The sequence below is a fragment of the Budorcas taxicolor genome, chromosome 12 (genome assembly GCF_023091745.1).
Source record: "Budorcas taxicolor isolate Tak-1 chromosome 12, Takin1.1, whole genome shotgun sequence".
Classification (NCBI taxonomy): Eukaryota; Metazoa; Chordata; class Mammalia; order Artiodactyla; family Bovidae; genus Budorcas; species Budorcas taxicolor.
In genome coordinates, this window is record NC_068921.1 from 55,764,993 (window position 1) to 55,782,429 (window position 17,437).

Below are 17,437 nucleotides of genomic sequence, written 5' to 3' on the forward strand. Positions count from 1 at the left end.
GCAGAATTTCAGTATAAAGTAACCAGCTTTGTGTGACAAGAGGTAGAGCTATCATTGTTGATCAGTTGCTAAGTCATGTCTGACTCTTTGCAACCCCATGGATTGCAGCATGCCAGGCTTCCCTGTCCTTCACTGTCTCCCAGAGTTTGCCCAAATTCATATTCATTGAGTCAGTGATGCTATCTAACCATCTCATCCACTGCTGCCCGCTTCTCCTGTTGCCTTCAATCTTTCCCAGCATAAGGGTCTTTTTAAATTAGTCAGTTCTTCACATCAGGTGGCCAAAGTATGGGAGCTTCAGCTTCAGCATCAATTCTTCCAATGAATTTTCAGGGTTTATTTCCTTTAGGATTAACTGGTTTGATCTCCTTGCTGTCCAAGGGACTCTCAAGAGTCTTCTCTAGGACCACAATTCGAAAGCATCAATTCTTCGGCATTAAGCCTTCTTTAAGGACCAACTCTCACATCCATAGAGCTAAGCTGGTGACAAAAAAGTGTGGCATGGAGTGGAGGAGGTGATAAAAGGTGGGCATGGAGGTGTTTAACTTTTATGAGATTCCTGATTATGGCAGTTGCCTTGTGATTCTGCCCCTGGAGCTGAAGGAGTAACTTCCCAATCCCCTGCCTGGTTCTCAGTGATAGAAAAGACACTAGCTTGTTTATCAGGTTGGCAGTCATTCTTAAAAACTCAACTTAGAGTCTATATACAGTCAGCAAAAACAAGACCAGGAGCTGACTGTGGCTCAGATCATGAACTCCTTATTGCCAAATTCAGACTTAAATTTAAGAAAGTAGGGAAAACCACTAGACCATTCATGTATGACCTAAATCAAATCCCTTATGATTATACAGTTCAGTTCAGTCACTCAGTCGTGTCCGACTCTTTGCGACCCTACGAATTGCAGCATGCCAGTCCTCCCTGTCCATCACCAACTCCCGGAATTCACTTAGACTCACGTTCATCGAGTCAGTGATGCCATCCAGCCATCTCATCCTCTGTTGTCCCCTTCTCCTCCTGCCCCCAATCCCTCCCAGCATCAGAGTCTTTTCCAATGAGTCAACTATTCACATGAGGTGCCAAAGTAGTGGAGTTTCAGCATTAGCATCATTCCTAGGGCTGATCTCCTTCAGAGATCAAAGAAATCCCAGGACCGATCTCCTTCAGAATGGAGTGGTTGGATCTCCTTGCAGTCCAAGGGCCTCTCAAGAGTCTTCTCCAACACCACAGTTCAAAAGTATCAATTCTTCAGCACTCAGCCTTCTTCACAGTCCAACTCTCACATCCATACATGACTACTGGAAAAACCATAGCCTTGACTAGATGGACCTTAGTTGGCAAATTAGTCACCATCGGCAGTGATTTTGGAGCCCAAAAAAATAAAGTCTGACACTGTTTCCACTGTTTCTCCATCTATTTCCCATGAAGTGATGGGACCAGATGCCATGATCTTCGTTTTCTGAATGTTGAGCTTTAAGCCAACTTTTTCACTCTCCTCTTTCACTTTCATCAAGAGGCTTTTGAGTTCCCCTTCACTTTCTGCCATAAGGGTGGTGTCATCTGCGTATCTGAGGTTACTGATATTTCTCCCAGCAATCTTGATTCCAGCTTGTGTTTCTTCCAGTCCAGCGTTTCTCATGATATACTCTGCATATAAGTTAAATAAGCAGGGTGACAATATACAGCCTTGACGTACTCCTTTTCCCTTTGGAACCAGTCTGTTGTTCCATGTCCAGTTCTAGGAACCAGTCTGTTGTTCCATGTCCAGTTCTAACTGTTTCTTCCTGACCTGCATACAGATTTCTCAAGAGGCAGGTCAGGTGATCTGATATTATACAGTGAAAGTGAGAAATAGATTTAAGGGACTAGATCTGATGGATAGAGTGCCTGATGAACTATGGACGGAGATTTGTGACATATTACAGGAGACAGGGATCAAGACCATCTCCATGGAAAAGAAATGCAATAAAGCAAATGGCTGTCTGGGGAGGCCTGACAAATAGCTGTGAAAAGAAAATAAGTGAAAGGCAAAGGAGAAAAGGAAAGATATAAGCATCTGAATCCAGAGTTCCAAAGAATAACAAGAAGAGATAAGAAAGCCTTCCTCAGTGATCAATGCAAAGAAATAGAGGAAAACAACACAATGGGAAAGACTAGAGATATTTTCAAGAAAATTAGAGATACCAAGAGAACATTTCATGCAAAGATGGGGTTGATAAAGGACAGAAATGGTATGGATCTAAAAGAAGTAGAAGATATTAAGAAGAGGTGGCAAGAATACACAGAAGAACTGTACAAAAAAGATCTTCATGACCAAGATAATTATGATGGTGTGATCACTCACCTAGAGTCAGACATCCTGGAATGTGAAGTCAAGTGGACCTTAGAAAACATCACTATGAACAAAGCTAGTGGAGGTGATGGGATTCCAGTTGAGCTATTTCAAATCCTGGAAGATGATGCTGTGAAAGTGCTGCACTCAGTATGTCAGCAAATTTGGAAAACACAGCAGTGGCCACAGGACTGGAAAAGGTCAGTTTTCATTCCAATCCCAAAGAAAGGCCATGCCAAAGAATGCTCAAACTACCACACAATTGCACTCATCTCACATGCTAGTAAAGTAATGCTCAAAATTCTGCAAGCCAGGGTTCAGCAATATGTGAACTGTGAACTTGCAGATGTTCAAGCTGGATTTAGAAAAGGCAGAGGAACCAGAGATCAAATTGAGAACATCTGCTGGATCATCAAAAAAGCAGAAGAGTTCCAGAAAAACATCTATTTCTGCTTTATTGACTAAGTCAAAGCCTTTAACTATGTGGATAACAGTAAAGTGTGGAAAATTCTGAAAGAGATTGGGAATCACCAGACCACCTGACCTGCCTCTTGAGAAACCTGTATGCAGGTCAGGAAGAAACAGTTAGAACTGGACATGGAACAACAGACTGGTTCCAAATAGGAAAAGGAGTACGTCAAGGCTGTATATTGTCACCCTGCTTATTTAATTTATATGCAGAGTACATCATGAGAAATGCTGGGCTGGAAGAAGCACAAACTGGAATCAAGATTGCCGGGAGAAATATCAATCACCTCAGATATGCAGGTGACTCCACCCTTATGGCAGAAAGTGAAGAGGAACTCAAAAGCCTCTTGATGAAAGTGAAAGAGGAGAGTGAAAAAGTTGGCTTAAAGCTCAACATTCAGAAAATGAAGATCATGGCATTCGGTCCCATCACTTCATGGGAAATAGTTGGGGAAACAGTGGACACAGTGTCAGACTTTGTTTTTTTCGGTTCCAAAATCACTGCAGATGGTGACTGCAGCCATGAAATTAAAAGACACTTACTCCTTGGAAGGAAAGTTATGACCAACCTAGATAGCATATTCAAAAGCAGAGACATTACTTTGCCAACCATAGTCCATCTATTCAAGGCTATGTTTTTTTCCAGGGGTCATGTATGGATGTGAGAGTTGGACTGTGAAGAAAGCTGAGCACTGAAGAATTGATGCTTTTGAACTGTTGTGTTGGAGAAGACTCTTGAGAGGCCCTTGGACTGCAAGGAGATCCAACCAGTCCATTCTAAAGGAGATCGGTCCTGGTTGTTCTTTGGAAGGAATGATGCTAAAGCTGAAACTCCAGTACTTTGGTCACCTCATGTGAAAAGTTGGCTTATTGGAAAAGACTCTGATGCTGGGAGGGAAGAGAGCAGGAGGTTAAGGGGATGACAGAGGATGAGATGGCTGGATGGCATCACCAACTCGATGAACGTGAGTTTGAGTGAACTTGGGGAGTTGGTGATTGACAGGGAGGCCTGGCATGCTGCAATTCATGGGGTCGCAAAGAGTCGGACACGACTGAGCGACTGAACTGAACTGAACTGAAAATACATTCTTATTTTTTCTACAATACTTCAATAAAAAAAATAAAATACATGAATTCCTTACTTTTTAAAGTGGTTGAGGGGATAAGTTGCTCTGAAAAGAAACCTGGATCAACACAGCATGGAGTAGATACTGATGCATAATTAGCAATTAATGGCCACAGAGATCATCTTAAGAATAAAATTCTTAAGTAAATTCTGGATGAACTGATCAAAATGAAAAATTTCCAAGTATTCTGTTTTCTTTTATAAAATCAAACATAATATACTAAAATAGAATTGAACAGCAGATGTAGTTAAATGAATTCTTCTCTGAATATAAAGTTGGGCTCATCACTTCACATGTGCAAGTAGGTGTTCTCTTTAGCAAATCTAGATAAGGAAGTAATCTAGGTAAAGTGTATACAGTCTATTGAAAGCTTTCTGAAGAATGCCTTGTTATGCTGTTGACATAAATATTTAAGTGACATGCTCTCAAAAGTATATAGAATGAGAAAAAATGTGTCCAAAACCAAATGTAGTATAGAAATAAAACTTTAATAAAAAATTTAAATCAAAGCAATTCATAGATTGAAACCAACTATGTTCTTGTCTTTGAAGACAAAACATTTCTTTACATTTACTTACGGGTTCATATGTGTAGTCTACACTTGATTGCTCCCAAATTATTTGAAAAGTCTCAAAACAACGTTGAATGTGTTTAAAAACACATGTTGCTGTTAACGTCTTTTGGGAAAACAACTGTACTAAGTCACCTTGTGGTCATCGAGAACCAAGTCAGCTTTAATAGTAATAACCAACAGATGTATAATAAAGGCAGGAAAACTGAAAGTTTTGGCTTCTGCCTCCAGCAAAGTAACAGGAAATGAACAAACAGTCCAGGACATATGGGCAGACTAAATATTTCACTGTAATTCTTTGACTAAATCAAGAATTATTGCACCGGATACATTTCATGTTGTTCATTTAAAGCAGTTATAATCACCAATATTATAATGTGTTGTTTCTATAGGTGATATTTTTGTGTCAAGTATTTAAAGACAAATGGCTTCTTTTGTCTTATGTATTTTCAGATTGGAACTCAAATTCCATAGGTTCTAAGATTCCTTAAAATGGAGTAAATATATAGTGTTTAGTTTCTATGATGAAAATATAATTTTAAATCTTGTACATTCCTATAAAAACCTACATCCTGAATTATGGATTGAAAATTTAAAATTGGAAGGGATCTTGTAGATTCTCATGATGCTTTTTACAATTTTAAAATAAGGAATTAGTTAAGGGATTTAACTAGGGTCTTAAACAATAAGAAACTTATTGTTTCTTAACTAATAATTTCCTTAAGTATGCCATAATTATAGGCATTTATCTAGAAATACACATTTGTCTTTTCTTTATCTCTCTATTTCTAACTCCATCTAATCTTTTACATTAAGTAGATGAGATATAATTTTGTATAGCAAGACTCTCAAGCAGAAATGCATGAGCAATTTTTTCCTTTAATTACTAAAGTCAGACTTTTTGAGGTCAAGCCTCTGCAATGAAAGAGAACATCTTACAGACAATATTTGAAACCTGGATAGATTTCCCACTGTTCTATTCATGGGCTAGTACCAGTCTTCCCGTCATTCTTGTTTATACCACTAGAGGGGCAAGACTGGAGGACGAGTTTGAATCTTTTGTCCTGAACCAGAGTAGGGATGGGCTTTCCAAGTGGCTGAGATGGTAAATAACCTGCCCTCACTGAGGGAGACTCAGGTTCAATCCCTGGATTGGGAAGATCCCCTGGAGAATGGAATGTCAATCCACTCAAGTATTCTTGCCTGGAGAATTCCACGGACAGAGGAGCCATGGCTACAGTCCATGGAATCACACAGTTGGACATGACTGAGCAACTAGCATGCACACACCCACAGAGTAAAGATAATCAAGGGAAAGAAATGGGTGGTCCATGTGAGGTAGTTAGAAAAGGCTCAGAGAATGTTGGAGGAAAGACTGGTTCTCTTTCTGCTGCACAATTTAGGTACAACATGGAAGGCTCTGAATGGGCAAGTAGGTAACTAACTCAGCCCTGAGGACCCTCAACACTGCATGGTGAGAGATGTTCCTCAGACATTGGTCTGCTTCCATCAGACTTCTGGTTCTGATGGGCAGAGAAGGTGCTCAGCAGTTCCCAGTTCTGATGCCACTGCTCTCTCCATTACCCTCCTAGGGCCCATGCTTTAATTTCATGGGCTTTAGAACCCCTTTAAGGACATAGTTTCTCTTTCCCTCTTTGTGATCTTCATCTCAGCTTTTCAATGAGCAGATAAAATGGCTCTGCTGCTCTCATTCTTTTTCACCTTTTTCCTCAGTGTTTCACCTGTTCTCCAGTGTTTCCCTTTTGATTTTAGAAGTCATATTTGTAAAATTTTAGACTATTATTTGTTTGGGGGAATTATTTTTTTATGTCTGTGCTACTAATATTGATTTGTCTTCAGATAAGTGTTCTTGATGCTGAAATGGCTTGTTGTTCAGTTACTTAGTCATGTCCAATTCTTTGTGACCCCATGGACTGCAGCATACCAGGCTTCCCTCTCCTTCACCCTCTCCCAGAGTTTGCTCAAACTCATGTCCATTGAGTCAATGATGCCATCCAACAATGACTATGAGATGGAAATGCCAGAAAAACAAAGCATGGCACTTAACACTTCAAGATACATTTCCTTCCTCATATAAATGGAAAGATTTTTATTGCTAGCCTGAAGTCACCGAGGATTATAAAATTTATACTTCAGCCACAGAAGGCACTGATCTTTATTTCTAGGCATTCTGCAGCAGGGAATTTAGTGGCAATCACCAGCAGGGTGTTCATCTTCAAGGACGTGGCACTTTGATGTTTCCACAGATTTATGAACAAGCTTATAGAAATAAACACAGCCTACTGGCTGGAATCTAATTTTTAGAAAAACTGTGCACCATAATCACTACACCAAAAATAATTTTTTATCAAAAGATTACCAGTTCTTCATGATTATTATACTGGCATAGATGTACCCAGGGTTGATTGAGCTTGACAAAAGCTAGTGTGAGTAAAGCAAACAGGTCAGAGGACAATGCAGAGGTGGTTAGTCTGTGTGAAAGACACAAATGAGTACTAAGACATCCTCACACCACTGTAAAGGTATTTACCAATACCTTTGTGAGTCAAGTATCAACACCATGCTATACCTCCTCACTCTTTCATCTTCCCACTTACTGAATGCCTACAGTGCCAGATAGTAGAGGTCTCCCATGCATTGATCCACTGAATCCTTATAAGACTTATAAGTATATAGAAAATGTAAAACTTCCTACATGTTAGAGACTAATGAACTGGAGCAAAAAGTAATCAGGATCACATGTGCTGTGTTGCTGTGTTTGGTCACTCAGTCATGTCTGACTCTTTGCGACCCCATGGACTATAGCTTGCCAAGCTCCTCTGTCCTTGGGGATTCTCCAGGCAAGAATATTAGAGAGGATTGCCATGCCCTCCTCCAGGGGATCTCTCCAACCCAGGGATCAAATCCAGGTCTCCTGCATTGCAGGTAGATTCTTTACCATTTGAGCCACCAGGGAAGCCCAAGAATACTGGAATGGGTAGCCTATCCTTTCTTCAGGGGAATTTCCTGACCTAGGAATCAAACAGGGTCTCCTGCATTACAGGTGGATTCTTTACCCGCTCAGCTACCCGGAAAGCCCTGAGATCACACACTAAGTGTAAAAACCCAACTTCTCAACACATTCTCTAGACTTCAAGTAGGGCACTATTTGTACCATATCACAGTGCTATTTATACCATATCACCCCTGGAATTTCTGGTCACATGAGAACCTGTGCTGTATGATGCCTGTCCTTGATGTGAGGGTTGCTTCAAATAATAAGAGATGGCATGTACTGACCACTTACCACATACTTTGCATACATTATACTTATTTAATCTTTTGGATAATGGAAAGAGACAGTCACTATTATCTGCTAGAGGAAACATGTCTAAGTAAGTGTCAGACATAAGCAGTCTTACTCTAGCACATACTATTAAACACTAAGCTGTACGTATCATATTGTATTACATTGTATTATATCATATACACATATATATTTAACATTAAGATGTAGATTAAGAGATCATATCCAAAATGCCCTCTGACTTTCTATCTTCTCAGGAAGCATTTGTATCAGTTTGTGCACAGTAATATGCATTCTATCCAAAAAAATTTTTTAAACCAAACTCATGAGTGAAAAATTGTCAATTTCAGTAGAAAAAGTTAGATCAGTTTTGATTAACTTAAAAAGCTATATATTTAATATTGTATTAAATTCAACTATACTCTGAAAGTGTATGGACTCTAGAAGTAATTATACTAAATCCAGATATTGTAGGTTTTATAGCTTTGACTATAAAGGTATTTAGTAATAACCTACTTCTATATTTCCTTAATACTGTGAGAGATAATCATTAATTATTGAACGGCAACATACTCTGTTGCGGAATGGGAACTCCAGGAAGCCAATGCTGAGTCATAGATTATCCCGTGGGAGTTTATGAGGAAATACTCTTGGTCTCAACACTTGGAGAAATAAAGTTGGTGACAGAGAGAACTTGGTCTCTGATGCAGACGCAACTATGATCTCAGCTGATCTCAAGAGCGATGCTGAAGCCAGACCAGACTTAATGAATCTGACAATAAGACTGAACTTTCACACTCCTGCATCAATCAGTCACTGGATACAGGTTGCTCCAAGAGAGAAGCATGGCCAACAAGCAAAATGGCACTCTACAATGAAGGGAAGTTTTCAGGAGGACTGAGAGCTAAGGACTAGTGCCATTCATGAAACTAGAGCAATAAGGTTAGGTTACTCATTCCTTGAAGCTGAATCACAAACAGGTAAAGTGTCAAATCTAGGAAAATATTAATAATAAATGTGAAAAGAAACAACCTTCTAAAAGAGGGGGGCAGGGACTTGCTGGATGGTCCAGTGGTTGAGAGCTTGCCTGCCAATACAGGGGCCATAGGTTTTGATACTTGGTCCAGGAGAATTCCACATACTGAGGAGTAACTAAACCAGTGTACTACAACTACTGAGACCACGTTCTAAAGCCTGCGCTCTGCAAAAGAGAGGCCACTGCAACGAGAAGCCTGTGCACCACAAGTAAGTAGAGTAGTCCCTGCTCTCAGGAAGTAAGAAAGCTTGTGCACAGAAATGAGACACAGCACAGCCAAAAATAAATAAACAAATAATAAAAGAGGGGTAGAAAAACATACCATCCTTAAAATAGAATCAGTTCAGTTCAGTTCAGTTGCTCAGTTGTGTCTGACTCTTTGCGACCCCATGGACTGCAGCACGACAGGCTTCCCTGTCCACCACCGACTCCCGGAAACTACTCAAACTCACGTCCATCTAGTCGGTGATTCTATCCAACCATCTCATCGTATGTTGTCCCCTTCTCCTCTCACCTTCAATCTTTCCCAGCATCAGGGTCTTTTCCAATGAGTCAGTTCTTTGCATCAGGTCTCCAAAGTACTGGAGTTTCAGCTTCAGCATCAGTCCTTCTAATGAACACCCAGGACTGATTTCCTTTAGGATGGAATGGTTGAATCTCCTTGCAGTCCAAATGACTCTCAAGAGTCTTCTCCAACACCACAGTTCAAAAGCATCATTTCTTCAGTGCCCAGCTTTCTTTATGGTCCAACTCTCACATCTATACACGACTACTGGAAAAATAATAGCTTTGACTAGATGGGCCTTTGTTGGCTATGTAACATCTCTACTTTTCAATATGGTGTCTAGATTGGTCATAGCTTTTCTTCCAAGGAGCAAGTGCCTTTTAATTTCTTGGCTGAAATCACCATCTGCAGTGATTTTGGAGCCTCCCAAGGTTAAGTCTGTCACTGTTTCCATTGTTTCCCCATCCATTTGCCATGAAGCAATGGGACCAGAGCCCACAATATTAGTTTTCTGAATGTTGAGTTTTAAGCCAACTTTTTCACTTTCCATTTTCACTTTCATCAAGAGGCTCTTTAGTTCTTCCTCACTTTCTGCCATAAGGGTGGTGTCATCTGCTTATCTGAGGTTATTGGTATCTCTACTAGCAATCTTGATTTCAGCTTGTGCTCCATCCAGTCCGGCATTTTTCATGATGTACTCTGCATATATGTTAAATAAACAGGGTGACAATATACAGCCTTGATGCACTCCTTTACTGATTTGGAACTAGTCTGCTGTTCCATGTCCAGTTCTAACTGTTACTTCTTGACCTGCATACACATTTCTCAGGAGGCAGATCAGGTAGTCTGGTATCCTCATCTCTTTAAGAATTGTCCAGTGTTTGTTGTGATCCATGCAGTCAAAGGCTTTGGCATAGTCAATGAAGCAGAAGTAGATATATTCTTGGAACTCTCGTTTTTTCAATGATCCAGCGGATGTTGGCAATTTGACCTCTGGTTCCTCTGCTTTTTCTAAATCCAGCTTGAATATCTGGAAGTTCATGATTCATATATTGTTGAAGCCTGGCTTGGAGAATCCTGAACATTACTTTGCTAGCTTGTGAGAAGAGTGCAATTGTGTGGTAGTTTGAGCATTCTTTGGCATTGTCTTTCTTTGGGATTGGAATGAAAACTGACTTTTTCCAGTGCTGTGGCCACTGCTGAGTTTACCAAATTTGCTGGCATATTGAGTGCAGCACTTTCACAGCATCATCTTTTAAGATTTGAAATAGCGCTACTGGAATTCTATCACCTCCACTAGCTTTGTTCATAGTGATGCTTCCTAAGGCCCACTTGACTTCACATTCCAGGATGTCTGGCTTTAGGAGAGTGATCTCATCATGATCATGTGGTTATCTGGGTCGTGAAGATCTTTTTTGTACAGTTCCGTGAATTCTTGCCACCTCTTAAAATCATCTGCTTCTGTTAGATCCCTACCATTTCTGTCCTTTATTGTGCCCATCTTTGAATGAAATGTTCCCTTGGTATCTCAAATTTTCTTCAAGAGATCTCTAGTCTTTCCCATTCTATTGTTTTCCTCTATGTCTTTGCACTGATTAGTGAGGAAAGCTTTCATATCTCTCCTTGCTATTCTTTGGAACTTTATATTCAAATGGGTATATTTTTTCTTTTCTCCTTTGCCTTTCACTTCTCTTCTTTCCTCAGCTATCTGTAAGGCCTCCTTAGACAAACATTTTGCCCTTTTTCATTTCTTTTTCTTGGAGAGGGTCTTGATCACTGCCTCCTGTACAATATCACCAATCTCCATACATAGTTCTTCAGGCACTCTGTCTATCAGATTTAACAAATTTTAAAGCATGACCTGGTAGCTCAGCTGGTAAAGAATCTACCTGCAATGGACACCCCAGTTTGATTTCTGGTTCATGAATATTCCCTGAAGAAGAGATATACTACCCACTCCAGTATTCTTGGGCTTCCCTGGTGGCTCAGCTGATATAGAATCTGCCATCAATGCAGGAGACCTGGGTTCATTCCCTGGGTTCAGAAGATCAATCCTTGGGTTGGGAGGATCCCCTGGAGAAGGAACCAGCTACCCACTCCAGTATTGTGGCCTGAGAATTCTATGGACTGTATAGTCCATGAGGTCACAAACAGTCAGACACAACTGAGTGGCTTTCACAATTTTAGTAATTGCTACATGGCAACTATCATATTAATAACTACCTCAAATCACAGCCATTAATGGACTCTAAAAGTAGATTATATGAATTTGATTAAGATTGCAAAATTCACACAGTCTCAAATTAGGTCCTTCAAAATACTTGAAAATTACAAAGTTAAAAGAGTTCATTTACATTGGAGAAGGCCTTATTCAAGTGATCAGAGTTAAAATAACTTTGATGGGCAACCTGATATCACATGATATCTCACAGGAGTTAAGAATATTGCATCACTCCTGTGGTATTTCCACCAGAAAATGCATAAACTGAAATTATATGAAACATCAGACTAATCCAAATTGAGAGAAATTCTACAAAGTAATGGGCCTGTAATTTCCAAAACTGTTAAATTCATGAAGATCAAGAAAGGTCAGAAGAACTATTCCAAAGTGATGGATACCAAAGAGAAATGACAACTAAGTACAATGATTCAGTATTTGGTCCCTTTGGACAGTTGGTAAAATTTCAATGAGGCCTCTTGGTGAGGGGTACATAAGAATTCTTTGTACTACTCTTGCACCTTATCTGTAAGTTTGAAAATATTACAAATAAAAAGTAAAAGCTTGAATAGAGAAAAATAGATTTAATCTTCTGAATCCTAAGATAAATATTAATAATTACAAAACAAAGGAAACATAGTTTATATGTGCAAAATTATTTAAGAATTTGTTGATTATTTGTAGTTTGCCACACCATTGGAGTCAAGTCTGATTCTAAAAGGAAAATAATTTATAATGCATAAGAAGTGGATAAGCACTCACTTTCAATTCCATTTTTGGACTTAATTTCCTCTGACTCTTTCTCAATCTGATGGCACCTTGAAATACAAAATGTATATGGAGAAAGATTTTGTTGCTAACTTGTTTATGAGTATTATTTCCTGTGATATTTTATGACCTACTACATCACTGATACAATCAGCACAGAGCTTTCAGTATTTGAAGTTATTTAAAAATTTATTTAAACTGAAATAGCTTCCTATTAGAGTAATGCAGGAAATAAGCATTATAAAGCAAATGATTGAAACAGCAGAGAAAAGCAGAGAAAAGTAAGAACCAAAACAAAAGAGCCACTGTACATGAAGATAGTAAATATGTATATATTCATTCATAACCGTTCAACCTAGAGAATTGAATGAATCCTTAAAAAAAGAGAAGTTAGCATTTTTCTGCTAAACAATTTTATTTGTACACTAAGCTTTCATATTATTTTTGTACCTTTGTTATACTAGACTTTTGCAAAAACTAGCCTATTCTTCAATTGTTAGTAATTGACTAGAATCAAAATAATTTATTCATAACCTGGACTTTGATCACCCTTAGGTGGGATTTCTTTCTGGGCTTCGATTGAGCATACTGTATGAGTTATCACACTTAATCTTCAAAATGAATGCATTATTATCTCTGTTTTACCGAGGAAGACTGGAGCTGATAATATTTATGTAGGCTATCGAAGAACATATAGTAGTGGAGCCCAGAATTGGATATGAGTAGAATAATCCATGAATAGTTCCCTTAACCCCTCACCAGGAAAGACTTACTCATGCTAATGTGAAAGGGAAATCATTTTACTTTTTGTTTCATTATTGCATGGATCTTGGTGAGTTTTTGTTAGTGACTTTTGTTTACATTTACTTACTATTCTACATGTTATTGAACATTATAAATATACATTATACTCTTAATATAGATACTAATTTCAAGAAGTAAAAAGTGGGTCTTGTTTGGCTCTTTGTGACCCATGGACTGTAGGGTGCCAGGTTCCTCTCTCCATGGGATTTTTCAGGCAAGAATACTGGAGTAGGTTGTCATTTCCTGCTCTAGGGGATCTTCTTAACCTGCTGATTGAACCTGCATCTCCCACATTGCAGGTGGATTCCTTACTGCTGAGCCATCGGAAAAGCATAGATAATACATATTGTTTTTATTCTATGTACATATATGATAACATACCTGTATACACCATAAAGATATGTAATTATTTCAATACAAGGAATGTTGTGACATGTACATTTTACATTTGTGTGCTTTTTAAATTAACAGCAATATCAGCAGTTTTCTTACACAAATTTGGACTGCTAGGAGTGATCTAGATAGAGAAGCTAATGGCATAGAAAAAGCAAAAACTGGAAAATCATTTTGTGACTTATCACAGTTTGGTTGTAGGATTCCGCCCCCACCCCCCGCCCCCGGTCTTTTAGTGAGGGCTCAGTGGGTAAAGAATCTGCCTGCAATGAGGGAGACCTGGGTTTGATCCCTGGGTTGGGAAGATCCCCTGGAGAAGGGTATGCCAACCCTCTCCAGTATTCTTGCCTGGAGAATCCCATGGACAGAGGACCCTGGCAGGCTACAGTTCATGGAGTTGCAAAGAGTTGGACACAACTGAAGTGGCTGAGCACACATCCATGTTAACATGCACAGTGAATAATAGAGTTACATTTTTCCAGAGAGAAGTGAAAATTTAATGATTGCAAAGCTTGACTTTTTCTTTTCCTAAGTGAACAGAAAACCTCTCAGCCCTCCTTCTGATCCATAACAACCATTCCGTGTGTGTCACCCTATAATTCAAAGAGACATTTGCTGGAAAGAATTCAATCACACGTACAATTTCCCACTTAGATTCTAATCTATTAAAAATGGTAGAACTAAGGAGCAGGTAAATTCTAATCATAATTTCACAAGGTTTAATTTTTATTCAAATCTGAAACTAGAAGGAGCTATACAAATGTCTGATCATCCTCTTGGAGTTAGGACCGATGATTCTTAAGTAAATATTAGGGCTAATCTTCACAAAGTGAAATGGAAACTGAATAATATTAGAGAAAAAAATCACTTTTCCATATATCTTCCTAACTGAACTGAATTCTCATTTCTCCATATTGTATATAAAAAGGGTTTATTTAACATTTGAATGTTCAACATGAACTTACCAGACACTTTGGAATTCTTCTGTTTAGACATCCACCTAAGCCGCTGACGTCACCTTTCGCAGTCTATGGAGGATGGACTGCGTTTGTGAAAGAGCTGTTCTTCACTACTGAAAACAGGCTGAGGAATCAATTGTGAATGGATTTGGGCAGCTTTGTTTGTTCAGTTTATAAACAGCTTGAAAAGTTCTGAAACTTGCCCAGAGCTCTTTGGCTTAGGGGCAGCTGTGTAAAATTGTAGAAAAACAAGCTTTGTGAATTCACATTGTCCCTAACGATGGCAGTATGACAAATATTTTCCTTTAGAGAGTTTAAAATATTTGATTGTTTAATCCAGATATGTCACCAAATATCCCTATTTCCCTTCAATAGTAAAAAAACTCAGTCATGCCATATAAAAATATTTTCTAAATTAGTACCAATTCTATCAAAGAGCAAAACAATTTTAAAGACAATAATTTGGATTAGGTTCATTTATGAGTGCATTTTCTAGTGCAGCTCTAGGTTTCCAGAAAAAATTGAGAAGAGAGTACAGAGGGTTCTAATATAGCCCATATGCAGTCTCTCATGTTATTAACGTTTGGTAAATTTGCCACACTTAATGAACCAATATTAATTTGTGATTACTAACTAAAGTCCATAGTTGATTCAGATTTTCATAGTTTTAAATAGACCTAAATGGCAACCCACTCCAGTATTCTTGCCTGGAGAATCCCATGGACGGAGGAGCCTGGTGGGCTACAGTCCACGGGGTCGCAAAGAGTCGGACACGACTGACCAAGCGATTTAACAATTTAACTAACTAATACCTATTTATATTCCAGGACCCTATCCAGGATAATGGATTACATTTAGTTTCACATGCCCTTAAGCTACCCTTGGCTGTGACAATTTGTCTGACTTCCCTTGTTTTTCACGATCATCATGGTATTGAGGGATGCTGGTCAAAAATTTTGTACAATGGTCCTCAGTGGGAAATTTTTCAGTGTTTCCCTCATTATTAAACTGGTGACTGGGTTTTTTGGAGGAGAAGTTAAGAGGTAATTACCATTTTCAGTACATCATGGCAAGGGTATGTAGTATCAATATAACTTATCAAATGTTAATATTCACCTGATCACCAGGCTGAGATACTGTTTGTCAAGTTTCTCCACAGTACATTTACTCTTTCTTTCCCCTCATTTCCAAATTGAAATCTTTGGAAGGAAGCTACTTAATACAGTTCACTTTTAAGGAGTGGGGATTTATTCCTTGAGGGCAGAGTACTTACATAATTTATTTGAATTTTTTCTGCAAGGGAGATCTGTCTCTTCTTGACTATTTATTTATTCAATAATTTATTTTTATCAGTATGAACTCATAGAATTTTTATTTCCTACCCTGGGTTTTAGCCTAATACTAATTTATTCTATTGCTCAAATTCTTTTAGCTTTGGCCCCTGGGGTCTCTTTTAGTGGGTTCCTATGTCCCTTCACCATGTGCCCATCAATGTAGAGGTAGGTTTTGTTGCTATTTTAGAACTGCCTTTCTTCCTGTTACTATAAGATAATCTGGGCTCATTTTGCTTCTTTTCTTCCACTAATCAGTTATTTCTCCAAAGAACTCTTGAGCTTTTTATTGAGAAAGGTTAGAAATCAAGAATTGGAGACTGTGTGATTAGAAATCAAGAATTGGAGACTGAGTGTGCTTATTGTTACTGGAATCATATTTATTCTAGGCTCTCTTAGCTAATGGAGGAAAAAATTTTATGAGTACATTAACATATGTGCATAGCTATAGATATTGCCAAACATAACCATCTCTATGCATATTGAGCTAAACATTAATTTTTGCTGTCTCCAACTCTACTGTATTTCAGCATCCTCTCCTTGCTTTATTGTAGATTCTTACCACAACACTAAGGAACCTGCTCACTACTATTCCTTACACATTTACTTAATTGTTCAGTTCCAGTATGAATGTCTTAACAGTATCCAATGAGAAACAACTTTATCAACTAGAGTGCAGTGAAAATACCTTATCTTTTCTCTAGACTTATGAATTTCACTCATTTGCAAAGTTATTTAGATCACCTTTGCCCACTTTCCCACTCAAATCACACTCAGTGATTTTCTTTTATGTATTTTGTATTAAAATTAGAGTCTCATCAAATCTGTTCCTTCCTATTTTTTTAAATTATTAATGGTATTAGATTGTCTAATGTTTCCATTTATTGATTTGATTATATATATCTTCATTAGTCTTTTGATGTAAAGGATTGTAACACCTGAATTTCTAATGTTGAGCCAGTCTTTTGTACCTAGAATGATCCTATTTGGCTGTAGTGTATAAATTTTTTTATACACTATTGGATTCAACTAACTGATATTTAGTTGAGTATTTTTGCATCTTTAGGAATATTGATCTGTAGTTTTCTTACAATGATCTCTCTCTCTCTACATATATATGTATATATATGTACATATGTATATATGTGTGTGTGTGTATATATATATATATATATATATATATATATATATGTTGTATTGGGCTTCTCTGGTGGCTCAGACAGTAAAAAAATCCATGTGCAATACACACATGGATCTGGGTTCATACCCTAAGTTGGTAAGATCCCCAGGAGAAGGGAATGGGAACTCACTCCAATATTCTTGCCTGGGAAATCCCAAGGACAGAAGGGTCTGGTGGGCTACTGTCCATGGGGTCACAAAGAGTTGGACATAACTGAGTGACTAGGCATGCAGGCATACTATTGTATCAGGGTAAGGACCTAAATTCTCCAAGCCAGACTTCAGCAATACGTGAACTGTGAACTCCCTGATGTTCAAGCTGGTTTTAGAAAAGGCAGAGGAACCAGAGCTCAAATTGCCAACATCTGCTGGGGCATGGAAAAAGCAAGAGAGTTTCAGAAAAACATCTATTTCTGCTTTATTGACTATGCCAAAGCCTTT